The sequence below is a fragment of the Pleurodeles waltl genome, chromosome 10 (genome assembly GCF_031143425.1).
Source record: "Pleurodeles waltl isolate 20211129_DDA chromosome 10, aPleWal1.hap1.20221129, whole genome shotgun sequence".
Lineage (NCBI taxonomy): Eukaryota > Metazoa > Chordata > Amphibia > Caudata > Salamandridae > Pleurodeles > Pleurodeles waltl.
In genome coordinates this window covers 12,885,091-12,904,326 of record NC_090449.1, presented here as the reverse complement: position 1 = coordinate 12,904,326, position 19,236 = coordinate 12,885,091, and the positions used below count along the sequence as shown (strand labels likewise).

The following is a 19,236-nucleotide window of genomic DNA, read 5'->3' as shown; positions in this document are numbered from 1 at the left end:
TGCATCACTGTACTCTATGCCACTGCACTCTACGCCACTCTACTCCACTCTGTACCACTCAACTCTATGCTACTGCACTCTACACTACTTTACTCTACGTCCTTATACTCTATGCCACTTCACTCTACAGAAATGCACTCTACACAACTGCACTCTGTCACTACACTCTACACAACTACACTCTACCATGCTCAACTCTATTCTGCACTCAATGCCACTGCACGCTATGGCACTCGACTCTACTATGCACCATTGTATTCTGCATCACTCACCTCTACACCACTCCACTCTGCACCACTCTATGCCACTCTACTCTGTGCCACTCTACTCAGTACCACTGTACTCTTCCCTACTGCACCCTATGCCACTGCATTCTATGCCACTACGCTCTACACCACTCTTCTGTACTCTACTCTGCATCATCCTACTCTGAACAATCGTACTTTGCACCACTCCACTCTGAGCCACTGCACTCTACTGTCCACCACTCTAATCTAAGCAACTGCATTCTATGTCGCTGCATTGTACGCCGCTGAATTCAAAGCCACTGCACTCAAAGCCAGTGCACTCTACACCTGTCCCCTCTACTCTGTGCCACTCTAGTGTACGCCACTCTACTCAACTCTATGCCACTCCAATACACAACTCTCTCTGCCACTCCACTCTACAGCACTCTGCTCCACTCTTCACCATTCAACTCCAGGCCACTCCACGTCACTCTCCTCTATGCCACTAACTTTTAATCACGCTGAACAGCAGCCGCACTGTATACAACATGGCTAAAACACATTGGCAATGCCAATAGCTCTTGCATAGGCTAGACCTATTGGCTTTGCCAATACTTCCCTTGATGGATTCCAGTTATTATAATATTCACATCTCGTGTGGATTATGGATTAAATTAAAGGTAGCCCTCAAATAATGTACTAAGCCACGCCCCCGCCTCAACCCTTCTACCTCTCCTCCAGACCATAAAGGGGGTCATTCTGACCCTGGCGGCCGGTGACCGCCAGGGTCACCGACCACGGGAGCACCGCCAACAGGCTGGCGGTGCTCCCGAGGGCATTCTGACCGCGGCGGTTCAGCCGCGGTCAGAAAGGGTAAACCGGCGGTCTCCCGCCGGTTTACCGCTGCCCCATTGAATCCTCCATGGCGGCGGAGCGCGCTCCGCCGCCATGGGGATTCAGGCACCCCCTACCGCCATCCTGTTCATGGCGGGAAACCCGCCATGAACAGGATGGCGGTAGGGGGTGCCGCGGTGCCCCTGGGGGCCCCTGCAGTGCCCATGCCAATGGCCCGCAAGTATTTCAGAGGGCCCGCAAAGTAAGAGGGCCCGCAAAGTATTTCAGTGTCTGCTTTGCAGACACTGAAATACGCGACGGGTGCAACTGCACCCGTCGCACCCCTGCAACTACGCCGGCTCAATTCTGAGCCGGCGTCCTCGTTGCAGGGGCATTTCTGCTGGGCCGGCGGGCGCTCTTTTGGAGAGCGCCCGCCGGCCCAGCGGAAATGTCTGAATGGCCGCCGCGGTCTTTTGACCGCGGTGCGGTCATTCGGCGGCGGAACCTTGGCGGACGGCCTCCGCCGTCCGCCAAGGTCTGAATCACCCCCAAAGTATTGGACGGGGCGTGGCTTGAAATTTTTTTGCGTCTATGTGTGTGTGTGTGTGTGGGGGGGAAGGTTCGGGTAGGACGGTTAGTGTCAAAGAAAATGTTTTAAGCCCCTGTCTTAGGCAGCCCTCCAAGGAAATGAGGAAAATCCACTAGAAGAAAGGAGAGAGCACTGCCAGGTTGGTAGAGCAGAGGCGGGGTCAGTCGCATATCAGGTATACTTCTGAAATACACCTAATTATGCCACCTTACTGATCCACCAAAGGGACAAGTCCTCTGGAAACCCTACGAACCTTCCAGTTTGGGGAAGGCTGGACTGGATGTGCTGGGAATCAGGCGTTTTTCCGGGAGGCCAGAAGGATGGGGGTGTCGGTTTTGTTACTGGGGGCAGTTCTGTAGCAATTAAGGTTTTAAAAGCACTGCAGAGTTCCTTGTATATCCAACAGTTTTCAGACATCAATAAAAGCACCAAGATAACTCTGGTGAATAATGTACCTGCAGGAGAGGGATCAGAGTTTTGTTTAGTGGCAGTTTTAACGCATCGAAGGTAGCACAGAGGGTTAATGTGCCTGCTGCAAAGAAGGTGTACTATGCAGATCACAGAACAATACTTTATGTGCCGTTCTCAGTGGGTTACTGCTTTTGTCACAGAGACACATTTGATAGTCTGCAGTTCATAAGGTACAATCATAATTAGGGCTCCTGGTTTTATGGTATTTATTTTTAAACATTTCCATCTGTATTTATCCATATATATTTTGTGGCCGTTTTACTGGTATTTATTCACATTTGTATTGTGTTCTGAGAAGAAATGGAGTTGTAAACCGGTACATGTCCACATTTTGTAAACTGATAAACAGGCACTCATGCTTTGCTGCCTGTCGCATTTTACCAAATTAAGCAGCTAAATTTAGCCATCAATACACCGCCAGGTAAATATGATCATCATAATTGAACTATAGGTTAACATAGGCTTACATTTGAGGAATACTCATCCCGTGTTTAGATCCCCATGCTGTCCACCGGTGCAGCTGTTGGCCTGGAACTGAGGACAGACAGCCTGGCGAGTCGCTCACAAGAAGCAAAATGTTCAGAATTCTTCCTCCTTTAAAAATAAATACAGACAGGAAACACATTGTCTGATGTCTGCATTTATCTGTAAAAATCTATAAAAACTGAAAAATGGGAGCCTTGATCATAGTCTACCACAGGGAGCTATGAGAGCTATAAACCGCCATCAAAGAGCTGCAGGCAAACTGCAGGGTACAGGTTAGAAAGTTGTGTGTTTTTCCCAGTCTTTGATTATCCTATTTTTTGTAAAAAGGGTTTGAGTGGAAATAACTTATTAGTAAAGTTAACCCTAACCACTGTGTTAGGCTCTGAGTCCTGAGTTACTGCTTCCCCAGACCAAGCACCCTTAGAAAACGTCTACCTGTGTGGATGACGTGAATCCTACACCTTGGAGCCCCCTTTGTTTTATGTAACGTGGTCTATGCACTGATGTACACACGTATGATTCATTGTTCTGTATGTGTGTGAAATGTAAAGTGCTCCAACACCCTACGCTGGTATGAGAGGCGCTATAAAACTCATGACATACATGTGAGAGAGGGGCTATGGAGACATGAGAGGTGCAGTTAGAGGGTGACGGTGGGAATCATTGAAGAACCCCAATAAAGAGTGTCCTTGTGCTCTGCGAGGTCATCATTTACTGTGCTTTAAAAACTACTGTAATACAATTGGATATATCATGAAACGTGTTGTAGGAAGCACCATTTTTGCCATTTTTCCCTAATTTTCTTGGTGGGGGGAGTGGAAGTACCCCCCAAGCCTCATGGTAGTGGTCAGGCACACTCGCCATGCACCCTGTGGGGGCCGGTCTGACAACATTTGCCAGGGCTGCTTTGGGTTCCCAGTCCGGCCCTGAAGGCCTCACTTTACCTGTGGCTCGAAGCAGTGGCGGGGTTCAACTAGGCCAGGGTTCTGCAAAGTCGGTCCTGGAGAGCCGGGTCCATGCCAGATTTTTAGCATATCCACATTTAGAAAAATGTAGATTTCTGAAACATCTTTTTTTTAAATGTGGATATGATAAAAACCTAGCATGGACCCGGCTCTCCAAGACTGACTTTGCAGAACCCTGAACTAAGCACTTCCCACATCACATATTGTGTCACCGCACAAGCGGAATTAGTTTCACTTCAAGCGTCGCCTGAGCTCTGCGCAGGCTTCAAGCCGCTGATCTGTTCATGTACACCTACCTGCTGACTATTCGGACATTGTGGGGAACGTCCTGCTGTGGGTGTGGGGACGGGTCTCTTGGGGGTCCCATTCATGGATCCATCGGATCTGGGCGTAGGAGCCAATCCATGGGCGAGGTGATGGTTTCTTCTTCTCTGGGGGGGTGGGCGGAGCAGGGGGCAGGTCTTCAGATCCGGTCAGGGCCGAGGGGTCCACGTGTGTCCACTGCACCGAGGGAACCTGTGTAGTAGAGAGGGGCAGTGTGAGATCACCTGAGAAGCTGGGTCTTGGAAGAGAAGTGATGCTTCCTACGGGTCTCTGGCCACCACCTCCCTCAGCACACACAGAATGAGCTCCAAATCCCCTAGGCCTTCATGACTACTCACCAGCGAAGGGCTGAGATCTGCATTCAAAGTCCTCACCCTCTGAGTAAGCAAAGCGCACCCCGAAACTTTAAGCAAAGCCCACCCCGGTACTTTAAGCAAACCCCACCCCAAACCTTTAAGCAAAGCCATTCCGAAACTTTAAGCAAAGCCCGCCCCCAAAACTTTAAGCAAAGCCCATCCCAAAACTGTAAGCAAAGCCCGCCCCAAAACTTTAAGCAAAGCCCACACCAGTTCTTTAAGCAAAGCCCGCCCCAAAACTTTAAGGAAAGCCCATTCCAAAACTTTAAGCAAAGCCCACCCCGAAACTTTAAGCAAAGTCTGTTCCAAAAGCTTATGCAAAGTCTGCCCCAAAACTGTAAGCAAAGCCCACCCCAAAACTTTAAGCAAAGCACACCCCGAAACCTTAAGCAAAGCCCATTCCAAAACTTTAAGCAAAGTTCACCATAAAATCTTAAGCAAAGCCCATCCCAAAACTTTATGCAAAGTCCACCCCAAAACTGTAAGCAAAGCCCACCCCAAAACTTTAAGCAAAGTCCACCATAAAACTATAAGCAAAGCCCACCCCGAAACTTTAAGCAAAGCCCACCATAAAACCTAAAGCAAAGCCCACCTCAAAATTTTAAGTAAAGCCCACTCCAAAACTTTTACCAAAGATCACTGTGAAACTTTAAGCAAAGCCCACACCAAACTTTGAGCAAAGCCCACCCCTGTACTTTAAGCAAAGCCCGCCCCAAAACTTTAAGGAAAGCCCATTCCAAAACTTTAAGCAAAGCCCACCCCGAAACTTTAAGCAAAGTCAGTTCCAAAAGCTTATGCAAAGTCTGCCCCAAAACTGTAAGCAAAGCCCACCCCAAAACTTTAAGCAAAGCACACCCAGAAACCTTAAGCAAAGCCCATCCCAAAACTTTAAGCAAAGTTCACCATAAAATCTTAAGCAAAGCCCATCCTAAAACTTTAAGCAAAGTCCATCCCAAAACTTTAAGCAAAGTCCATCCCACAACTGTAAGCAAAGTCCACCATAAAACTATAAGCAAAGCCCACCCCGAAACTTTAAGAAAAGCCCATCCCAAAACGTTAAGAAAAGCCCACCATAAAACCTAAAGCAAAGCCCACCTCAAAATTTTCAGTAAAGCCCACCCTAAAACTTTAAGCAAAGCCCATCTCAAAATTTTAAGAAAAGCACACCCTAAAACTTTAAGAAAAGCACACCCTAAAACTTTAAGCAAATCCCATCCTAAAACTTTAAGCAATGTCCACCCCGAAACTTTAAGCAAAGCCCAACCAAAATTTTAAGTAAAGCCCACCCTAAAACTTTAACCAAAGACCATTGCGAAACTTTAAGCAAAGACCACACCAAACTTTGAGTAAAGGCCACCCCAAAACTTTCTTAGTGCTCCCAATAAGCTCAGACTCCTTACATTACACTTACTTACAAGGTAAATATATATATACATATATATCTTTAAGGTACGTAGATGTGGAGTTAAGACTAGTGAATCTATACTTCTTCTATATGCACTCACCTTTCAATACTGTGTCCACAACATCAGTGTGGTACGACATTCCCAGCCTCAATGCTCCTTAACACAAACTACTCTGTATTACAGCTTCCCGGGGAGTGACTCAGGCCTTCCTCATCCACTGACATTGTCTCCAGTTAGAAGATATGTCAGATGTTCCTCCTGAGAATAGGGTTGTGCTCTACTCCAGCGCTTAGTGTGTCCCCTCCCTCCAAGGGATCTGTTCTGCAGCCTTTTGTTCTGCCGTTCTCACACTAGTCCCTGTCGTGTCCTTTGGGAGGTCATTCAAGCCCGGCATCCCTCCTGTACCTGAGCCGGCTCTAGTCCGCGTTTATTCTTACAAAGATGTGACTTTGAGAACTAGGAACCAAACACCTGGTGTGGCCTGAAAACAGATACTCCAGATGCACCCTTCAGAGCAATACTCTGAATGTGTCCAAAAAATAGATACTGCACAGGCAACCTACACAGCAAGACGCCATAATGTGAATGTGACCTAAAAAGAGATCCTCCAGACGAGACCTTCAGAACAATGATCTGAATGTGGCCTAAAAACGGATACTACAGAGGTGACCTCTAAAACAAGGTCCCTTACGCTAAAATTCACCTAAACAGATACTACAGAGGTGACCTCTACAGCAAGGTCCCTTACGCTAAAATTCACCTAAAAACAGATACTGCAGAGGTGACCTCTACAACAAGGTCCCTTATGCTAAAATTCACCTAAAAACAGATGCTGCAGAGGTGACCTCTAAAACAAGGGGCCAGATTTACAAGGCCCTTGCGCCTCCTTGTGCCACATTAGCGTAATTGTTTTTAACGCTAAAGTGGCGTTAGGTAGGCATTTCTGACATGCCATATTTACAAAGTGGCGCAATGCAAGCATTCCACCACTTTGTAAACCCTTGCACCACATTATGCCTGCGCCAGACATAATGTACGCAAGGGGGCGTTCTCCCGCAGGGCAGCCACAAAAAATGTTGCGGTGAAATCTACAAGATTTCACTGCATCAATTTTTCCATCATTATTAGCGGCTGCACATTGCAGGCATTAAAGTGACGGGCCCATAATAACCTATGGGCCTCCCTAGTGCGGTGCAGGGCTAGCGCCATAGTTCATGGCGCTAGTCCAGCAAAGCACCACAATAGCATCACAAATTTGGACGCTATTGTACTAATGTAAATACAGCGCTACCATGGTGATGTTAGGGGGACTAAGGGAGGCGCGTCAGGCACCACTTTCTTATAGATCTGGCCCAAGATACCTTACTCTAAAACTCACCTAAAAACTAATACTACGGAGGTGACCTCTAAAACAAGATACCTTACTCTAAAACTCTCCTAAAAACTAATACTACGGAGGTGACCTCTAAAACAAGATACCTTACTTTAAAACTCACCTAAAAACTAATACTACAGAGGTGATCTCTAAAATAAGATCCCTTACTCTAAAATTCACCTAAAAACTAATACTATGGAGGTGACCGCTAAAACAAGATATCTTATTCTAAAATTCACCTAAAAACTAATACTACAGAGGTGATCTCTAAAATAAGATCCCTTACTCTAAAACTCACCTAAAAACTAATACTACAGAGGTGATCTCTAAAATAAGATCCCTTACTCTAAAATTCACCTAAAAACTAATACTACAGAGGTGATCTCTAAAATAAGATCCCTTACTCTAAAATTCACCTAAAAACTAATACTATGGAGGTGACCGCTAAAACAAGATACCTTATTTTAAAATTCACCTAAAAACTGATACTACAGAGGTGACCTCTAAAGCAAGATCCCTTACTCTAATATTCACCTAAAAACAGATACTGCAGAGGTGACCTCTAAAACAAGATCCCTTACTCTAAAATTCACCTAAAAACAGGTACCTCAGAGGTGACTTCTTAAACAAGATACCTTACTCTAAAATTCACCTAAAACTGATACTACAGAGGTGACTTCTAAAACAAGATACCTTACTCTGAATGTGACCTAAAAATAAATACCAAATAGAACGGCCAGAGCACGGCAATGTTCATCAATAATATAGCATATACAGTAGTCTGTTTTGATTGGGTGCAATAGGATAGCGACTTCTTACCTTAGGCGTGACAATAACCACACGTTGTGCAACCCATTCCAGGGGAATCGTCCCCTAAGCGCCCCACTCTTATCCCAAGGAGGGATATATGCTAGTTCAGCGAAAATGTAAACAGAAATAGGGGCAGATTTAAGAGCTCCTAGGGCCACTGGAGCGGCACTTTTCGTGACGCTCCGGTGACTCAAACCACTGCTCCATATTTACAAGGAGGTGTAACGCCACTTTTTGTGGCATTACGCCTCCTTTTAAATGTGGCCCCCTCCGAGGCAGTTTTCTACGTCAGACGAGCGTGCAATCAGTGTTGCAGTGAGGGTTCCACCGCAACCGCCATTGCATTTCACGGTGTCCCAGATTTACGAGAAATCGTAAATCTGTGGCAGTGCCAAAAACTAACGCCACCCGAGAATTGATGTTAGCATGGCAAAATTAGAAGGAATGCTTTTATTCCTCCTCATTTTTTGCTTTTTCTCTGTGTGCTGCATTCTGCAGCACACACAGAAGAAGAAAAATGCCATGAATGGTTGTTTATGTGCAGGAAGGTATCCCTTCCTGCACATAAACAATCATTCAATAATGATGATTTGGTACTTCTATGTGTACTGCATTCTGAAGCACTCATAGAATTACAAAATCGCTATGATAGATTGTTTATGTGCAGGAAGGAGCACCTTCCTGCACATAAACAATGACTCCCTTCAACGCAGCCACCCTTGCACTATGGTGCAAGGATGCCTGCGTTGGAGCACGCAGCTTAATTTAGTGCCAGCGGAGGGGGAAACACAGGGGTGTGCCTGTAAATACGGCGCATCCATGCGCTTCAAAAGTGGTGCAGCGTGGCGCTGCTATTTTTTGAGCAGCACTGCACTGCACCACTCTGGCACAAATAAGGGCCAGAGTGTTCCACGAGGTGCTTCATAAATTTCTAAACAAAGTTCCTTTTGATTCATTTTCAGGACGATGAAATTGAATGCATTCCAACTGGTACGAAAGCAAAATGTACATGTGCACGCTGCGTACTTCAAAACCCCCAATGCATTTCAGGCTGAAAGCCCTTCATCTGGGGATATGTGGCGCTGTTGGGTAAAAAGACAGGTGAAATGGGAACCATGGTCCAAGTGAATCCTCTAGGTTACACCCCTAACCCCCGTTCTTCACGTCTCTAGAATCGTACTGAGGAGCTGTGGACGTTCTTGGAAGATGCTATGAAGCACATGCACTCAATGTCGCTGGTAGACGTAAGAAATGCACAGTTAGTTCTGCTTAAACAGGCCCAGCAAAAAAACCAATGGTGTAGATTATAGACGGGATGAAAAATGGGTGTGACCGGAAAGGAGCCTTCAAAAAGTGCTGAGCTAGTTCTGTGGTGACCAATCCGTCTGAAGTCAGCAACCAATGGGAGGCCTTCGGGTAGCTATGCGCTCTATGAATTTTCATAACATAACATCACATATGGGTGTGCGAAGGCCAATGTAGTGCAACGTTTGTTTAAAAATAAATACTACAGAGTCAACCTCCAAAAACAAGATACCTTACTCTAAAATTCACCCAAAAATAGATACTCCAGACGCGACCTTCAGATTAAGATACCTTACCCTGAATGTGACCTAAAATAGACGCTCCAGAGGGGACCTTTACCACATGATACCTTACCCTGAATGTGGCCTAAAATAGATACTGTAGAGGGGACCTCTACAACAAGATACCTTACTCTGAATGTGACCTAAAATAGACACTCCAGATGGGACCTCTACAACGAGACACCTTACTCTGAATGTGACCTAAAATAGATACTCCAGAGGGGACCTCTACAACAAGATACCTTACCCTGAATGTGACCTAAAATAGATACTGTAGAGGGGACCTCTACAACGAGATACCTTACCCTGAATGTGACCTAAAATAGATACTCCAGAGGGGACCTCTACAACGAGACACCTTACCCTGAATGTGACCTAAAATAGATACTCCAGAGAGGACCTCTACAACAAGACACCTTACCCTGAATGTGACCTAAAATAGATACTCCAGAGGGGACCTCTACAACAAGACACCTTACTCTGAATGTGACCTAAAATAGATACTCCAGAGGGGACCTCTACCACAAGATACCTTACTCTGAATGTGACCTAAAATAGATACTCCAGAGGGGACCTCTACAACAATGTGACCTAAAATAGATACTGTAGAGGGGACCTCTACAACGAGATACCTTACTCTGAATGTGACCTAAAATAGACACTCCAGAGGGGACCTCTACAACAGGATACCTTACCCTGAATGTGACCTAAAATAGATACTGTAGAGGGGACCTCTACAACGAGATACCTTACCCTGAATGTGACCTAAAATAGATACTGTAGAGGGGACCTCTACAACGAGATACCTTACCCTGAGTGTGACCTAAAATAGATACTCCAGAGGGGACCTCTACAACGAGATACCTTACTCTGAGTGTGACCTAAAATAGATACTCCAGAGGGGACCTCTACAACGAGATACCTTACCCTGATTGTGACCTAAAATAGATACTCCAGAGGGGACCTCTACAACGAGATACCTTACCCTGAATGTGACCTAAAATAGATACTCCAGAGGGGACCTCTACAACGAGATACCTTACCCTGAATGTGACCTAAAATAGATACTCCAGAGGGGACCTCTACAACGAGACACCTTACCCTGAATGTGACCTAAAATAGATACTCCAGAGGGGACCTCTACAACGAGACACCTTACCCTGAATGTGACCTAAAATAGATACTCCAGAGGGGACCTCTACCACAAGATACCTTACTCTGAATGTAACCTAAAATAGATACTCTACAACGAGATACCTTACTCTGAATGAAATAAATACTTTAGAGGGGAACTCTACAACGAGATACCTTACTCTGAATGTTACCTAAAATAAATACTGTAGAGGGGACCTCTACAACAAGATACCTTACCCTGAATGTGACCTAAAATAGAAACTCCAGAGGGGACCTTTACCACAAGATACCTTACTCTGAATGTGACCTAAAATAGAGACTCCATAGGGGACCTCTACAACGAGACACCTTACTCTGAATGTGACCTAAAATAGATACTCCAGAGGGGACCTCTACAACAAGATACCTTACCCTGAATGTGACCTAAAATAGAAACTCCAGAGGGGACCTTTACCACAAGATACCTTACCCTGAATGTGGCCTAAAATAGATACTGTAGAGGGGACCTCTACAACAAGACACCTTACCCTGAATGTGACCTCAAATAGATACTCCAGAGGGGACCTCTACAACGAGATACCTTACCCTCAATGTGACCTAAAATAGATACTCCAGAGGGGACCTCTACAACGAGATACCTTACCCTGAATGTGACCTAAAATAGATACTCCAGAGGGGACCTCTACAACGAGATACCTTACCCTGAATGTGACCTAAAATAGATACTCCAGAGGGGACCTCTACAACGAGACACCTTACCCTGAATGTGACCTAAAATAGATACTGTAGAGGGGACCTCTACAACGAGACACCTTACCCTGAATGTGACCTAAAATAGATACTCCAGAGGGGACCTCTACAACGAGACACCTTACCCTGAATGTGACCTAAAATAGACGCTCCAGAGGGGACCTCTACCACAAGATACCTTACCCTGAATGTGGCCTAAAATAGATACTGTAGAGGGGACCTCTACAACAAGATACCTTACTCTGAATGTGACCTAAAATAGACACTCCAGATGGGACCTCTACAACAAGATACCTTACTCTGAATGTGACCTAAAATAGACACTCCAGATGGGACCTCTACAACGAGATACCTTACCCTGAATGTGACCTAAAATAGATACTGTAGAGGGGACCTCTACAACAAGATACCTTACCCTGAATGTGACCTAAAATAGATACTCCAGAGGGGTCCTCTACAACGAGACACCTTACCCTGAATGTGACCTAAAATACAGGGAGTGCAGAATTATTAGGCAAGTTGTATTTTTGAGGATTAATTTTATTAATGAACAACAACCATGTTCTCAATGAACCCAAAAAACTCATTAATATCAAAGCTGAATATTTTTGGAAGTAGTTTTTAGTTTGTTTTTAGTTTTAGCTATGTTAGGGGGATATCTGTGTGTGCAGGTGACTATTACTGTGCATAATTATTAGGCAACTTAACAAAAAAATATATATACCCATTTCAATTATTTATTATTACCAGTGAAACCAATATAACATCTCAACATTCACAAATATACATTTCTGACATTCAAAAACAAAACAAAAACAAATCAGTGACCAATATAGCCACCTTTCTTTGCAAGGACACTCAAAAGCCTGCCATCCATGGATTCTGTCAGTGTTTTGATCTGTTCACCATCAACATTGCGTGCAGCAGCAACCACAGCCTCCCAGACACTGTTCAGAGAGGTGTACTGTTTTCCCTCCTTGTAAATCTCACATTTGATGATGGACCACAGGTTCTCAATGGGGTTCAGATCAGGTGAACAAGGAGGCCATGTCATTAGATTTCCTTCTTTTATACCCTTTCTTGCCAGCCACGCTGTGGAGTACTTGGACGCGTGTGATGGAGCATTGTCCTGCATGAAAACCATGTTTTTCTTGAAGGATGCAGACTTCTTCCTGTACCACTGCTTGAAGAAGGTGTCTTCCAGGAACTGGCAGTAGGACTGGGAGTTGAGCTTGACTCCATCCTCAACCCGAAAAGGCCCCACAAGCTCATCTTTGATGATACCAGCCCAAACCAGTACTCCACCTCCACCTTGCTGGCGTCTGAGTCGGACTGGAGCTCTCTGCCCTTTACCAATCCAGCCACGGGCCCATCCATCTGGCCCATCAAGACTCACTCTCATTTCATCAGTCCATAAAACCTTAGAAAAATCAGTCTTGAGAGATTTCTTGGCCCAGTCTTGACGTTTCAGCTTGTGTGTCTTGTTCAGTGGTGGTCGTCTTTCAGCCTTTCTTACCTTGGCCATGTCTCTGAGTATTGCACACCTTGTGCTTTTGGGCACTCCAGTGATGTTGCAGCTCTGAAATATGGCCAAACTGGTGGCAAGTGGCATCGTGGCAGCTGCACGCTTGACTTTTCTCAGTTCATGGGCAGTTATTTTGCGCCTTGGTTTTTCCACACGCTTCTTGCGACCCTGTTGACTATTTTGAATGAAACGCTTGATTGTTCGATGATCACGCTTCAGAAGCTTTGCAATTTTAAGAGTGCTGCATCCCTCTGCAAGATATCTCACTATTTTTGACTTTTCTGAGCCTGTCAAGTCCTTCTTTTGACCCATTTTGCCAAAGGAAAGGAAGTTGCCTAATAATTATGCACACCTGATATAGGGTGTTGATGTCATTAGACCACACCCCTTCTCATTACAGAGATGCACATCACCTAATATGCTTAATTGGTAGTAGGCTTTCGAGCCTATACAGCTTGGAGTAAGACAACATGCATAAAGAGGATGATGTGGTCACAATACTCATTTGCCTAATAATTCTGCACTCCCTGTAGATACTCCAGAGGGGACCTCTACAACAAGACACCTTACCCTGAATGTGACCTAAAATAGATACTCCAGAGGGAACCTCTACAACAAAACACCTTACTCTGAATGTGACCTAAAATAGATACTCCAGAGGGAACCTCTACAACAATGTGACCTAAAATAGATACTGTAGAGGGGACCTCTACAACGAGATACCTTACTCTGAATGTGACCTAAAATAGATACTGTAGAGGGGACCTCTACAACGAGATACCTTACTCTGAATGTGACCTAAAATAGAGACTCCATAGGGGACCTCTACAACGAGACACCTTACTCTGAATGTGACCTAAAATAGATACTCCAGAGGGGACCTCTACAACAAGATACCTTACCCTAAATGTGACATAAAATAGAAACTCCAGAGGGGACCTCTACAACGAGACACCTTACTCTGAATGTGACCTAAAATAGATACTCCAGAGGGGACCTCTACAACAAGATACCTTACCCTAAATGTGACCTAAAATAGAAACTCCAGACGGGACCTCTACAACAGGATACCTTACTCTGAATGTTACCTAAAATAGATACTCCAGGGGGACCTCTACAACAAGATACCTTATTCTGAATGTGACCTAAAATAGACACTCCAGAGGGGACCTCTACAGCAGGATACATTATCCTGCATGTTACCTAAAATAGATACTCCATAGGGGACCTCTACCACGAGATACCTTACTCTGAATGTGACCTAAAATAGATAATCCAGAGGGGACCTCTACAACGAGATACCTTACCCTGAATGTGACCTAAAATAGGTACTCCAGAGGGGACCTCTACAACAGGATACCTTATTCTGAATGCGACCTAAAATAGATACTCCAGAGGGGACCTCTACAACAAGATACCTTACCCTGAATGTGATCTAAAATAGGTACTCCAGAGGGGACCTCTACAACAGGATACCTTATCCTGAATGTCACCTAAAATAGATACACCAGAGGGGACCTCTACAACAAGATACCTTACACTGAATGTGACCTAAAATAGATACTCCAGAGAGGACCTCTACAACAGGATACCTTACTCTGAATGTGATCTAAAACTAGATACTTCAGATGTGACCTGCAGTAAAAATACCATACTGTGAATGTAACCTAATGATAGATACTCCAGATGTGATCTTTGGCTGAAGATACCAAACTCTGAATGTGACTTAAAAACAGATACTCCAGGTGTGGCCGCTAGGTAAAGATACTCTACTCTTAATGTGACCCAAAACTAGATACTCCAGATGTGCACTCCAGGTGACGATACAATACTTTGAATGTGACCGAAAACTACATACTACAAATGTGACCTCCAGTGAAGATACCATACTGCACTGATCCCTGGTGCATGCACCAGCATGGAAACTCTGACAGAAGCACCAACCTCTGGTGCACGCACCAGCATGGGAACTCTTAGAGAAGCACCAAACTCTGGTGCACGCACCAGCATGGGAACTCTGACAGAAGCATCAAACCCTGGTGCACGCACCAGCATAGGAACTCTGATAGAAGCACCACCCCTGGTGCATGCACCAGCATGGGAACTCTGAGAGAAGCACCTAACCCTGGTGCACGCACCAGCATGGGAACTCTGACAGAAGCACCAGCCCTGGTGCACACACCAGCATGGGAACTCTGAGAGAAGCACCATGCCCTGGTGCACACACCAGCATGGGAACTCTGAGAGAAGCACCATGCCCTGGTGCACGAACCAGCAAGGGAACTCTGATAGAAGCACCAACCCCTGGTGCACACACCAGCATGGGAACTCTGAGAGAAGCACCAACCCCTGGTGCACGCACCAGCATGGGAACTCTGAGAGGAGCACCAACCCCTGGTGCATACACCAGCTTGGGAACTCTAAGAGAAGCACCAACCCTTGGCGCACGCACCAATATGGAAACTCTAAGAGACGCCCCAACCCCTGACACATGCACCAGCAAGGGAACTTTGATAAAAGCACCCACCCCTGGTGCAGGCACCAGCATGGGAACTCTGATAGAAGCACCAATCCTCCTTGTGCTTGCACCAGCATGGGAACTCTGAGAGAAGCACCAAACCCTGGTGCACGCACCAGCATGGGAACTTTGAGAGAAGCACCAACCCATAGTGCATGCACTAGCATGGCATCTCTGAGAGAAGCACCAACCCATAGTGCATGCATCCCCATGCAAACTCTGATAAAAGCAACAATATCCCTCGTACGTGCACTAGAATGGGAACTCTGAAGCAACAATATCCCTGATTCATGCACTAACATGGGAACTCTGACAGAAGCACCAACCCCTAGTGCATGCACTAGCATGGGAACTCTAATAGGAACACCAACCACCAGTGCATGCACCAGCATGAAACTCTGATAGAAGCACCAACCTCCCTGGTACAAGCACTTTCAAGGGGAATCCGACAAAAGCACCAACCCGTAGTGTATGCACCAGCATTGGAACTCTGATAGAAACAACAATCCCCCTGTTGCATGCACCAGCATGGGAACTCTGATAGAAGCAACAATCCCCTGTTGCATGCACCAGCATGGGAACACTGATAGAAGCAAAAATACCCCTGTTGCATGCACCAGCATGGAAACTCTGATAGAAGCACCAATCCCCCGGTGCAAGCACCAGCATGGGAACTCTGATAGAAACAACAATATCCCAGTGCATGCACCAGCATGGGAACTCTGATAGAAGCAACAATCCCCAAGTGCATGCACCAGCATAGAAGCACCAAACCCTGGTTCGGGGATCAGCATGGGAACTCCGATAAAAGCACCAACTCCTAGTGCATGCACCAGCATGGGAACTCCGATAGATGCACCAATACCCCAGTGCATGCACCAGCATGGGAACTCCAATAGATGCACGAATACACCAGTGCATGCACAAGCATAGGAACTCTGAGAGAAGCACCAATACCCCAGTGCATGCACCAGCATGGGACCTCTGATAGAAGCAACAATCCCCCTGTTGCATGCACCAGCATGGGAACTCTGATCGAAGCAAAAATCCCCGGTTGCATGCACCAGCATGGGAACTCTGATAGAAGCAAAAATACCACTGTTGCATGCACCAGCATGGGAACTCTGATAGAAGCAAATATCCCCTGTTGCATGCACCAGCATGGGAACTCTGATAGAAGCAAAAATCCCCCTGTTGCATGCACCAGCATGGGAACTCTGATAGAAGCAAAAATCCCCCTGTTGCATGCACCAGCACGGGGACTCTGATAGAAGCAACAATCCCCCTGTTGCATGCACCAGCACGGGAACTCTGATAGAAACAACAATCCCCTTGTTGCATGCACCAGCATGGGAACACTGATAGAAGCAAAAATCCCCCTGTTGCATGCACCAGCATAGAAACTCTGATAGAAGCAACAAGGCCCATAGTGCAAGCACTATCATGGGAATTCTGATAGAAGTGCCAATCCCCCGGGTGCAGGGATCAGCATGGGGACTCTGATAGAAGCACCAACCTCCCTGGTACATGCACCTTTATGGGAACTCCGATAAAAGCACCAGCCCCTGTTGCATGCACCAGCATGGAAACTCTGATAGAAGCACCAATCCCCTGGTGCAAGCACCAGCATGGGAACTCTGATAGAAACAACAATATCCCAGTGCATGCACCAGCATGGGAACTCTGATAGAAGCAACAATCCCCAAGTGCATGCACCAGCATAGAAGCACCAAACCCTGGTTCGGGGATCAGCATGGGAACTCCGATAAAAGCACCAACTCCTAGTGCATGCACCAGCATGGGAACTCCGATAGATGCACCAATATCCCAGTGCATACACCAGCATGGGAACTCCAATAGATGCACGAATACACCAGTGCATGCACCAGCATAGGAACTCCGATAGAAGCACCAATACCCCAGTGCATGCACCAGCATGGGAACTCTGATAGAAGCAACAATCCCCCAGTGCATGACCCAGCATTGGAACTCTGATAGAAGCAACAATACCCCTGTTGCATGCACCAGCATGGGAACTCTGATAGAAGCAACAATGCCCATAGTGCAAGCACTAGCATGGGAACTCTGATAGAAGCACCAATCCCCCGGGTGCGGGGATCAGCATGGGGACTCTGATAGAAGCACCAATCTCTCTGATGCATGCACCAGCTTGTGAATGCTGAGGGAAGCCGCAATCGCCCTGGTGCATTGCACCAGCATGTGAACTCTGATAGAAGCAGTAACCCACCAGTGCATGCACCAGCTTGGGAACTCTGATAGAATCACCAACTCCCGGGACACGTACCTGCATGGGAACTCAAATATGAGCAACAATCCCCTGGTGCATGCACCAGCATGGGAACACTGATAGAAACACGAATCCCATGCATGCAACAGCACTGAAACTGTGATGGAAGCACCAATCCCCCAGAGCATGCACCAGCATGGGAACTCTGATAGTAGGAACAATCCTCCTGGTGCATGTATGTATGGAATCTTTGAAAGGACAGGTTACGCCCATGCATGCACTATTATCGAATCTTTGAAAGGTTTAAAGGGCAGGCTGCATCAATGCACGTACTAGTGTGGAATCTTTGAAGGGACAGGTTACGCAGTGCATGCAGTAGCATGGGAATGGCAGAAGCACAGTTCACTATGGTGCAGGCACTAGTATGGAATCTTTGAAACGGCAGGTTATACCAGTGCATGCACTCGTATCAATAAATCAAGGATTTGTAAAGCGCGGCTAATCACCCATAGGATCTCAAGGCGCTGTTTGTGGACGTGCTGCTCAGTCGAAGAGCTAGGTCATGAGATCCTTCCTGAACTGCTTCAGTGAGCTTGAGGGGAAGTGTGTTCCACGTCCAGGCTGTTAGGTAGGACAAGGATCTTCCACCTGCTGTACTTTTCCAGATCTTAGGGACGGCTGCAAGGGAGAGCTGGGAGGAACGGAGACGTCTGTTGGGTACGTAGAAGGTGAGGTGGTGTTTGAATGATGCCAGTCCACTAGTATGGAATGTTTGAAAGGACAGGTTACACCAGTGCATGCACTAGTATGCGAATGGCAGGAGAAGCCCAGTTCACAACGGTGCATGCGTGCACCATCAGACAGCGTGGAAGGAAGCCCAGGCCTCTCTGGTGCACTAACCCTGCTGCTCTGGTACAATGCCCCCTTGACCGCATGGGCTCCTTGTTCTGCACAAGAGCAGAATGTGCCTGCGGGGGTGTTTTAGACAAAGGGCCCATGCCCAGCACTATCCTAAGAGGCCAATTAAGTAATCAGGCCCATTGTTCGTTCCTTCATCCAAAGTGGCGAGCAGGGAACACTTGGGCCCGCGCTGGCCGCCCCCGGCCTCAAACACCAGCCTTCCTCTGTGGCTAATGGCCACTGGCTTCGTTTTCCTACACGGCAGGCCTGGCATGTGCCCGTGCTCCACGCAGGGCCGGCTTTAGCTCTAGTGGCGCCCCATGCCACAATCACATCTGCCCCCCACCATGACCTCCTCCTCAGATTCCTTCACTGCAACCGGCAAAAGTGCCCACATCTCTCCATAGCTCCTCTCTTACATATAATTAATTTGTTTTAAAGGACTGGTAAAGACTGGCTTTAATAATAAGAATGTGTATCTACCCAAACCCTTTTTAGCAGCATTAGGAATAGCTAATGAAGGCCGGGGCAAAAACATAACTTGTTAACCTATTTTATGCAGTTTGCAGGCATCTCTTAGATGACAGTTCCTAACAGTCACTCTTCTACATCAGGGCTGTATCTTATAAAGTGCGGTAACAAAAGGATCTCTGGGAAAAAAGCAGTACTCCACTCAGCTGCCCACATAAAATACAGATCTGTGATCTGCACGGTGCACGTTCTTTGCACAGG

The 19,236-nt window shown here is 46.4% G+C and overlaps 1 protein-coding gene across 13 annotated transcripts in view; it reads right to left on the bottom strand.

Moving 5' to 3' along the window:
- ATP2B3 (ATPase plasma membrane Ca2+ transporting 3) overlaps window positions 1-19,236 on the bottom strand; it is a 536,302-nt gene that overhangs the window by 330,999 nt on the left and 186,067 nt on the right. For 9 of the 13 annotated variants that reach the window (XM_069209397.1, XM_069209393.1, XM_069209396.1 and 6 more), the window contains one exon: window positions 3,869-4,088. The exons of 1 other annotated variant lie outside the window; for it this stretch is intronic. The gene's annotated coding sequence lies outside the window, so the exon portion shown is untranslated. Of the gene's footprint in view, window positions 1-2,588; window positions 2,716-3,868; window positions 4,089-19,236 lie in introns of those variants that run through there. 3 more of the 13 variants (XM_069209398.1, XM_069209391.1, XM_069209394.1) reach the window with 1 other exon arrangement.